Source organism: Coturnix japonica, chromosome 14, assembly GCF_054131305.1.
Source record: "Coturnix japonica strain WE chromosome 14, WE-NBRP24, whole genome shotgun sequence".
Classification (NCBI taxonomy): Eukaryota; Metazoa; Chordata; class Aves; order Galliformes; family Phasianidae; genus Coturnix; species Coturnix japonica.
The window spans coordinates 18,510,081-18,520,343 of record NC_140676.1 but is presented as its reverse complement, the minus strand read 5'-3'; the positions used below and the strand labels follow the sequence as shown (position 1 = coordinate 18,520,343).

At 42.6% G+C, this 10,263-nt stretch overlaps 1 long non-coding RNA gene across 1 annotated transcript; it reads left to right on the top strand.

Moving 5' to 3' along the window:
* The first annotated feature begins 239 nt into the window (after positions 1–239).
* LOC146758495 (uncharacterized) lies at positions 240–4,750 on the top strand. Its single transcript, XR_014934499.1, has 2 exons — positions 240–459; positions 508–4,750. It is a non-coding gene; the product is annotated as an uncharacterized LOC146758495 (long non-coding RNA).
* Positions 4,751–10,263: the final 5,513 nt, after the last annotated feature.

Sequence of the window (10,263 nt, the reverse complement as noted above, 5' to 3'; positions counted from 1 at the left end):
GCTTTGACTAAGGGGGAGGTGGGAGCGAGCCGGGGGACGCTCGACTTGACTAAGGTGGATTTGGGAACACGGCGGGGGACCCGCAGCGGGGGACTCTCGCCTTGATTAAGGGGGAGGTGGGAACACGGCGGGGGACCCGCGGCGGGGGACTCTCGCCTTGACTAAGGGGGAGGTGGGAGCGCGACGGGGGACGCTCTCCTTGACTAAGGGGGAGGTGGGGGCGCGGCGAGGGACCCGGTACGGGGAACGCTCGCCTTGACTAAGAGGGAGGTGAGAGCGCGATGGGGGACGCTCGCCTTGATTAAGGGGGAGGTGGGATCGCGGCGGGGGACCCGCGACAGAGGACGCGCGATATCACTAAGAGGGAGGTGGGAGCGCGGCGTGGGACCCGCGACGGGGGACTCTCGCTTTGACTAAGGGGGAGGTGGGAGCGCGCCGGGGGACTCCGCGCCGGCGGAGGTTAGTTTTAGTGCGCCAGCCGAGGTTAGATTTAGTGCGCCGGCGGAGGTTAGATTTAGTGCGCCGGCGGAGGTTAGATTTAGTGCGCCAGCCGAGGTTAGATTTAGTGCGCCAGCCGAGGTTAGATTTAGTGCGCCAGCCGAGGTTAGTTTTAGTGCGCCGGCGGAGGTTAGTTTTAGTGCGCCAGCCGAGGTTAGTTTTAGTGCGCCAGCCGAGGTTAGTTTTAGTGCGCCAGCCGAGGTTAGTTTTAGTGCGCCAGCCGAGGTTAGATTTAGTGCGCCAGCCGAGGTTAGATTTAGTGCGCCAGCCGAGGTTAGTTTTAGTGCGCCAGCCGAGGTTAGATTTAGTGCGCCAGCCGAGGTTAGATTTAGTGCGCCAGCCGAGGTTAGATTTAGTGCGCCGGCGGAGGTTAGTTTTAGTGCGCCAGCCGAGGTTAGATTTAGTGCGCCGGCGGAGGTTAGATTTAGTGCGCCGGCGGAGGTTAGATTTAGTGCGCCGGCGGAGGTTAGATTTAGTGCGCCAGCCGAGGTTAGATTTAGTGCGCCAGCCGAGGTTAGATTTAGTGCGCCAGCCGAGGTTAGTTTTAGTGCGCCGGCGGAGGTTAGATTTAGTGCGCCAGCCGAGGTTAGGTTTTAGAGGGACGCGCGCCTTGGCTAGGGGGTAGATGGGAGCTCGCCGGGGGACGCGCGCCTTTGCTAATGGGGAAGTTGGAGCGCGCCGGGGGACTTTACTGCCGTATATGGATACAAACTTTTCATCTTCGTTCTGTTTCTTTTTTTGATTAATAAATACTTGTTAAACTTATTTTGTTTCTCCTTTGTGGTTCTTTATGTTATTCCGCTCACAAGTTTTTTGTTGTTGTAATGGTATAAACACTGAGGTCAACTTTTTTAGTAGCAAGTTTTTAGCTGGGATCTCGGTTATAATTAGTATTTTTTGATTTTTTTTTCTTCATCGTAATCTTTTATTTTTTGTTTCTCTGTTATGATGGGGTTGGGTATTTACAGGGTTACGATGTACTTCCACTTTAGTTTGGTTCAATATATCTTTATGTTTTACTGGTTTAAGTAGGGTGGTCATGCATAAAGCAAGTACGACTTGGTGGCCACTTTCTGCTTCCCTTTGGAAGGCATTTGCTCACGTCCCAGAAAGCATGGCTCATCACATTTAACTGTTTCTCCATAAGATGGATTCAACCGCTTTGTCCTTTTTTCTTTCTCTCAGATTCTGTTGGCAGGTACAACACTACAAGGTGTGGGGTTCCCATTTGCCCAGCTGTGGTCACCAGGAAGTCTTTGAGCCCTGCTCTACCAGAGCTGTAGCAGCATGTTATCAGTATGATTTTCATTCAGGATCCAAAAGATGTCATTATACATACCTCTAGAAAGTACATTCATAGAGATGAACACTAAATCTGATTTCGTAGATATGAATCCAGATCTCTTCATAGAGTTTCTTCCCAAACTTCTCTGCCTTCTCTTCTAGGTTTGGAATTACTAGAGGTATTTGGTTGGGTTTTTTTTTTTTGTTTGCTTGTTTTGTTTCTTGTTGGTTTTTGTTGTTGTTGTTGTTGTTTTGTTTTGTTTGTTTCTTTTCTGTTTGGTTTTTTTTTTGTTTGTTTTCCCACCGTGTATCTGCATAGTATGCAAATAGACTGTTCAACTACTGGCTGGGAATTTGGCTACTGGTGCACGTTCTGTGGCCATTTGCCCAGAACGGACAGCCTGGACAGAACTGTTGCTCCAGCACCAAGTGAGTGGACAGTCATGATGCAGAAATCCTTGACAAAATACCATATTTTTCTGACAACATAATTTTTATAGGATGGAACAAAGGGTGTTTTCCAACTGGGGGAGGTGGGAGGGGGCGGGGCAGTAATCAAGTGTACTGAACTTATTGTTTCAGGTTTTCAATTGATTCTGAGCCAGTGGTTTCAGCTCTCATGGCATTAAAGCTTTCATTAGGCAACAGTTTTTTATTTGTCTTCTGAATTCCCATGGAGGACGATTCGTAATAGTGATTAGGTATTTGGTGACTTTACCTTGTTGCATTGTGTTAATCACAAGGTTAAAAACTTGCTACATTTTGAGGTTACTTTGAAATCAGGCTGAAAATCTTGGTCTTCTCAGCTGAGTTATACATTGGCTTATTAAATGTTGTGTCTTCATTCAAATGAGTAAAAGTATTAATTTGTGAGTGCTGCAGGGAGATTAGAATGCTAATATACATAAAAAATGGATTTCAGCCAAGTACTTAGTCAAGGGAAAGTCTAGAATGCTAAGAATCCTTGTTACTTGAAACAACATCAGTGGTATTTTGTAACCTTCAAAATGGAGATCGTTAGAAAAAATAATTGCGAAGGTGTATGTGTCATCCACTGCTTTATTTAGACAAAGAACCTATGTGAGACGCTATACCGAAAATTCTGTGCAGATCAACAAGTGTTGTCTTTGACATAGCCCTTATCAAGAACTTGGTACCAGAAATGAAGAGTTGGCAATAAAGTATCCGCTTTACTGGATTTGGGAGGCAACCAAACTGATTACAAAAACTGAAAATTGATTTTAAATGGGAAAGAGTAGGATTAATCCTAAAGCGAGCTGAATTTTTTTCCATCTCTTTAAAAATGGCTAGTGGAGACTGACCTGCCTACAGTTCAAAACAGACTTTTTCTCATCTGTCTGCTGGAGGGAACAATGCAGGCGTGTTTCATTTCCTTAGGAAATGGCCAAGAGCCAGAGAAAGATTAAAAATGTAAGCAAGAATCAGTGCAGTGGTTGTTCCTGTAAGAGTTAGACAGTTGGCCTGCAATATCAGTAAATCCTCCCACAGAAGATATGTTCCTGTACTACAGGATTTGTGTATGGTGCAGAAAGGATGGACTTGGCTGTTACTCCTGCACAGGTGCACATGGAATGCATTTGGTATGTGAAAGAGTAAGTAAAAGCAACTGACATACTTGAAGAAATGTTTTATGAGCAGAAGAACTAATGAGCAAAAATAAATCCTAAGAGGAGCAAATTACTTCTTCCGGGTTTCTCTCTTGGTTCTTCAGCTCCCCGCCATAACAGTCCCAACTTCCCTGCCCTGTCCTCTGTCGTGTGTAGGGCCCTTTGGCCACTGCTGGGCAGACAGTATGATAGCTGAGCTCCACGTGTCCCATCTCAGCGGGGACAAATGATCTCAGGAGCTCCATCCTCCAGGAGATCTTCCTTGTTCTGTAGACAGTGAAGATGTAATCAAGGCTGCCTAACCTAAGGATCTAACTGAGGTTCAATTTAAGGAAGCTGGTGAGCCGCTCTGCTTGCAGTGCTTCTGTCCTTCTCCACAAACAACACTGTCTTTATCTCTAAGACTAGGCATCTGCATTTGGTGGACGAGGTCTGCCTTTAGGGAATTCCAGTGATCTACCTCTGCTGTCCTTGGGAGGGAAACCTTGCTCTAGGAGAGCTTCTTCTCCAGTTGTCCAAATTTGTTGTTCAAATTAGGAACCTAAGATAAGATTCCTATTCGAACCTTATGCTTCCTAATCTGATTGAAACTGCCCATAAGGCTTAGGAGAACTGAAGAGGAGGAATGCCCGGTTGCAGAATTATGGGGAGCCAGGCAGAAAAATTAGGGGAATGTGTTTATTTAATATAGTTATTTATCCACTTTAGTATTACCACAGATAATGAAAAATACAGCAAAAAAATACAGCCCAAAACTTATGTCTGCTTCAAAGAAGTTGAATTCAAGAAACATAGAAAAGCTCGTTGTAAGATTTCATTTCAGGTATGGGAAATAATTCTGCTGCACGTGTTGGAAGGGAATTGAACAGACTGAAAATATTTGGAACATGAACTTCTATAGAAAAGCTCTGCAGGAACATTTGAACCATTTGATGGTTTCTTAATATTCCCGAGTCCTCTGAATCTACCTGGGCTGTTGATTGATGTGATTCTTCAGTCTTTCTCCCAAATATGTTTTAAATGTTTGTGTAATACTCAGGTTCAGCAGGGATCTGTTTAATGATTTAACTCCACTAACTCAAGACTTTGGCAAAGGAGAGGAAAAAAGAGAGAGCAGTACGTCCAGTGAGTGAGAAAGAACAGATGAACTGCAAGGAACACTGGAAATTTCCTTCCCTGGAGAGTGCATCAGCTGCTGTGCCCAGCACAAATCCGTACTCATCAGCCGTGAGGCATCTCTGGTCAGAAGCTGGATCCAACTTCCAAATGCCAAAGAAAATGGGTGGGGGTGAACGGAGCTCTTTGCTTTCAATAAAAAGCTTATTATTAAAATTATTAAAGCTTAGTCATTGTAGTTTTGATGGGGTCAAACAAAGGGTATGTGTGGGAGGGCAGGGGAAGAGAGAGCCTAAGTGGCAAACGGTGGGGAGAATCTTGGTTCCTGATTTAGAAGGAGTGAACAAGCGCAAGTCTCTGGGTAAGGCCTCTGGGACATAACAATGATAGTCAGTCTTTCAAATGTTGGTGCAAATATCAATCAATTAATGACAAAGGATGGTTCGTGTTCTCTCATTCATGCTTCCCTGTCAGCAAAGTATGTTTTCAGAAACTATCCTGGTAAATAAGACGTGGCTCTCCTCTGGCAGAGCCCCCATCTGCCTCTGTCAGTGGCATCCCTATAATGACAGCACTACACTGATATTAATGCTTCCCATGCTAGGGATTTGCCCATCTCCAGCTGCTAAAAAGAGTTGTTGCAGGATGGGAATTACAGAGTAACAGAGTGAAGGGGAAAAAAAAAAAAAAAAGAAGAAGAAGAAGAAGAAAGACCGCATTTAATTTCAGTCCTCAGAAATGCAATTTTCCATGGAAGTAGAACCCCTGCTGTCTGCCTGACTTGCATCCTGATCCTGTGTGTGCCCAGCTGAACTAGTGTATGTTATACAGTCCCATTTTGACTCCACAGAGGAGGGCAGGAGGAGCAAAATTGATGCTTTCAGTCTGTAAGGCATTTTAAAGTTAATCAGGTCCTCTGGGTCTGATCTAATTTGTGTAAGATTGCTGTTGATGATTAGAAGAGCTATTTCAGATTTTGGTCAATAGCCTGTTACGTGGACCCAGTGGAAAGATTCCAGTAGCAGTCTGTTAGTTTTTCCCTGTCACATTCAGGTTACAGACCCTTCACAGATGTTGTAAATAGACATCAATACTAAAAGGGAATATTACACAACTTAAAATCGTAAGTGCCAACACAGACGTTTTGTTAAAAACGTCTATCACATAAAAGCAAACATTTAAGGCCATTATATTTCACAGAATCACATTTATCAATTATCAAGGTTGGAAAAGACCTAGAAGATCATCTAGTCCAACCATTACCAATACTTCCCAGCTAAATCATATTCCTCAACAATTTATAACAATTTATAACAGTTGTTTTCATTTTTAATATGTAAAATACATTTTTCTTCTCTTATTATTGACTTGAATATTTTTTCTTAGAATTTAATACTAATTTTTTTCCAACATTATTTATGTTCTTGACCATGTAAATGATGATGTGGACTTCGAACGAGAAGAAATAAATCTCGGTGGTTGGAAATCTAATAGATACTTGTGCAATGAATGAACCAACTGAGAATCCAACACAGCCTTCTCCAAAAAATATAGTTATCAGATATTATAGAGACAAGTACAAAGCTGGATGTCCACTCAATTATGTCCAGTTATTTCATTCTGTTCTGCATTTAATTTATCAGGTGAAAAGGATAACTGAAATATAATTCTCCTGTTCTGGGCCTTTCTGTTGTATTACAGTTGATGCAGCTGTTGTCATGGCAGGAAGGGTAAGGTCCCATCCATGCCCCATTTGCCCCTGCTTGCAACTCCTGTCTCTCTCATTGACTTGGAGCTAAAGCAGAGGAGCTAAGTAGTGAGGCAGGATATGTGAATTCATTCAGTTGTCACAACTGGGAAGGCTTTGCTGAGCTCAGAACAAGTGTATTGGTCTGATGCAAAGAAAGAAAAACTATTTATTTTCTCTGTTCTGAAAACCACTTAAACATATTCTCAGTTTGAAGTCCACACATCTTTTCATCGAAACAATGAGATGAAGCAGTTTCTTGGTGTAAGACCCCATATATTTTGGCACAGTTAAAGAATAGTTGGGATACTGGTGGTCGTGTGGCACGGTTCTGCTGCACCCTTTACAGATGGAACCGGCCTGGGGAATGGATGAACCAACTCAGGCTCACACAGAAGTGTCCTGAAAAACATGAATACTGGTTTCTGGTTCAACTCAAGCACAAAGCAGGCTTAACAAAGGGATTAAAAGATGCTCTGCAGTTTAGAACTGGGTAAACCAGGTCCATAGGCTCACAGAGATGTTGGTTAGAAGAGATGTCTGGAGACTGCATGGTCGCTTGGTCCAAACCTCCTTTGAAGTGCCATTGGCACTGCAGCAGCATTTAGTCTCAAGTAATAGTGAAATCTCTGAACCATCAGTGTCAAGGCAGATTCTTGCAGAGCACGTAGCCCCTGTGTGCGTGACCTGTAAGGGGTCCTGCACTGGGAAATACAATGCCTGCAATATGTCCGTTCCTCTGTTTACTGCTCATCTTATTTTTCGTGTGTATCTCAGTTCAGCATGCATCGTTTGCTGTGCTCTGCTTTAGCTTCAGAGATCGCTTCTCAGCCAGCCTGTGTGCTCTCAGTTCCCTTATTTCCTTTGCTTGGCTCTGTCAGCACAGCTACTGTTGCAGTCAGCATCAGGAGTTCTGGTAACATTGTTTATCTCTGTCCTTTATGAGCTTGGAAGTGCATGAATTCAGGCATTGCTTTCTCTCTCTTTCTAACCAAATGCTCAATTAAAATAAATAGAATTAAAGAAGTAGAATAAAGTTTCTAGTTTTCAGAATGAAAAAAGGAGTGCAACTTCAGAGGTACGGTGCAGTCTGTGTCAAAGATTGGGAGGACGGTAAGAAAAAGAGAGTAATAAAGATTTAAAACTAGCAAGGTGGACATGTGTGGACTAGGCAATCTGCGGAGGTCCCTATCAACCCCTGTGATTCTAGCATTCCTTCATATTCTGGTTTATTTTGATTACCCTTCCATCTAGTGGTGTTTAGTGGTATCATTTCTCTTTCTATGTTTGGAGGATTTCACTTTTTGGTTGTAGTTTCTGTGTTTCCACACATGCTTATCTCTTTTTACTTTTCACAGCTTAACAAGCAGATGCAAAGCTGTGCTAGTGCTAGTCTCCCCATAAATTCAACCATCCTTCAGGCATTTCCACAAAGATATCTGAAAAGCTGTCAGAGAAATCACAAACATATGCAGGTAGACATTGCCTTTTAAAGATACCTAGCCTGATCACTGTAGTCATTTTTCCATCCGGAAGGGAAGTGTAGACTAGTGCTTGTTTTTAGCTGCCTACCCACTGCATTTCCCTTATTACAATGTTTTTGCTGGCAAAACATGAGTTTTCATAGAATCATAGAACCACTTGAGTTGGAAGGGACCCCATGAATCACCAAGTTCCAACCCCACTGCCACAGGCAGAGCCACCAACCTCCAGATCTGGTACTAGAACAGGTTATCCAGGGCCCCATCCAACCTGGTCTTGAACACCTACAGGGATAGAGCATCCACAGCCTTCCGGAACGGCCGCTTCTAGCCCCTCACCACTCTCTCTGTAAAGAATTTTCCCCTGACATCCAGCCTAACCCTTCCCTCCTTGAGCTTAAAATGTTGTTTCTGCTTTGAGATAGCATTCACCGAAAGAAATTCAATGAATTCTTGGTCATGATTAAATGAATATTAAATAAATTTCATTTGGCCGCTGTCTGTTTCCTAGAGAGTACATGTATGAACATAAGAAATGACAGTGCCAAGAGGCATTTATTCATTAGCCTCTTTCTGCCTGACCCTGAAGACTAAGTAGTCTGAACCTTGACTAACAAACCATAGTATTAAATGCAAGGTAGAAAGTTGATATTAAAAAGCAGGACCTGGATCAATCTCACTTCTTTGTGATAACAGTTAAGAAAACAGTCAAACGATAGGGAAAAAATAAAAATAAAAAAAAGAACAGTAGAGTAGCATCTTCAGAGACTGAAATGGCTGGCATTCAGGTAGGCTGTCTGGCACTGAATGCAGGTCATAGTGAGTTCTAGACTTAAACTTAAATAAACTTAGACTTAAATACTGAGTTCTAGACCTGTATAGTGCAGTGGGAGCACTGACTACACAGAATGGTGATCATCCTAGAAATCTTTCACTCCAAAATAATCAAACTACATGCTGACAAGATACTAATTCCAACCAAAGCGTGAAGAAAAAGAATAGCTGTTTATGTACATTCAAGGTGGAAACAGTTGGACTCCGAACCTTGTGAAATGGAAGTCTGTTGAACTGTATTTCAACATTCCTGACCTTTCAGGTAAGAAACAATACTGGTCCGAAAACTGCGGTAGTTGGCCCAGGAATGAGACACGCTTTCCACAGTTTGAGTTGTCAGAAGTTAAGTATCAGGGTTTTGAATTAATACGACTTTAATAGGAAATTTCATATTAAACATGTGGAAAGAAATGTTCAGTCTCAAAAAGACATGCCATTGTAAGTATTCCAGATTTAAGTTACTAGATGGGTGTCTTCACGTAGCCTACACTGCTATAGTGCCTACTAATCTCTCTGTAGTGCCTGCAGGTGGTAAGTAACATCAGAGAGGAAGTGCTGACTTCTGAACTAACATCTAAATTCCTATTCTTACCAGTGGAAAGAAACAGACAATGTCGGTAAATGAATTTGCTCATACAGAGTAGACTTAGAAAACATGCTGAATGAATTAACAGTCCAAAGCGCTCTCTTCTCTCTGTAGACTAGAAATGGAGACAAAAACCGATGGCGTGAATAAAGCGTGATTGTGAAGCCAGGGATACTTTTCTCTGGTATATTAGAGAAGCCTAGTAAAGAGGCATACTCAGACTTTTGAGTTGAATGTCTCATTGCAACTCTACACATTCCATTTGAAAATTCACAGATAACAAATGTATTTATGTTGACTGAAGCAGACATTGGTGGCACGGCGGTAGATTGAACTTTCCCACCAATAGTCCATTATGTTTTCTTGCCATGTAACAGATGGCAGCAGAGGGGCACTCTGACAGAATGGTGTCTGACATGGTGTCTTAGTTTTAGCTGGGATGGATTTTTCTTCAGAGTCCCTGGAATGATGTTATGTTTTGGTTCTAGGAAAAAAAATGGTGTTAATAACACGCCAATTCTAAGTAGTGTTGTACTGAGCCAAGGCCGTCCTCAGTGAAGGGACTAAGGAGCTGGAAGGGAATGGAGTTAGGACAGCTGACTTAAACAGGCCAAAGGGGTATTCCATACTATACGACATCACGTGGTTTTGAAAAGAGTGAAAGTTCATCTGGCTCTTGTGCTGCTCAGCGGCTCAAGAAAGACAGGGAACTACTCAAGAGCATACAGCAGAAGGCTACAAAGATTATTAGGGGCCTATAGCATCTCCCTTATGAGGAAAGGCTGAGTTTGGACTGGAGAAGAGAAGACTGAGAGGGATCTTATGAACATTGACTGATAGTCATAGTCACTATCAACATAGTCACATATCAAGAGCCATAGATATGCATACACATGCACATGTGCATTAACTTATTGTTACCAGCACAAGAACAGGCTGATGGCCACTGTCCCAGAGATTTAGAAGACAAACATTATGTGTTATCAGAAGTATTAAAGTATACATATCAATTGTAAATCTCAGAGATATGAAACAAATATTAGATACATACTGATGTCTGTGCCCTCAAACATAACAAAACTAACCAAG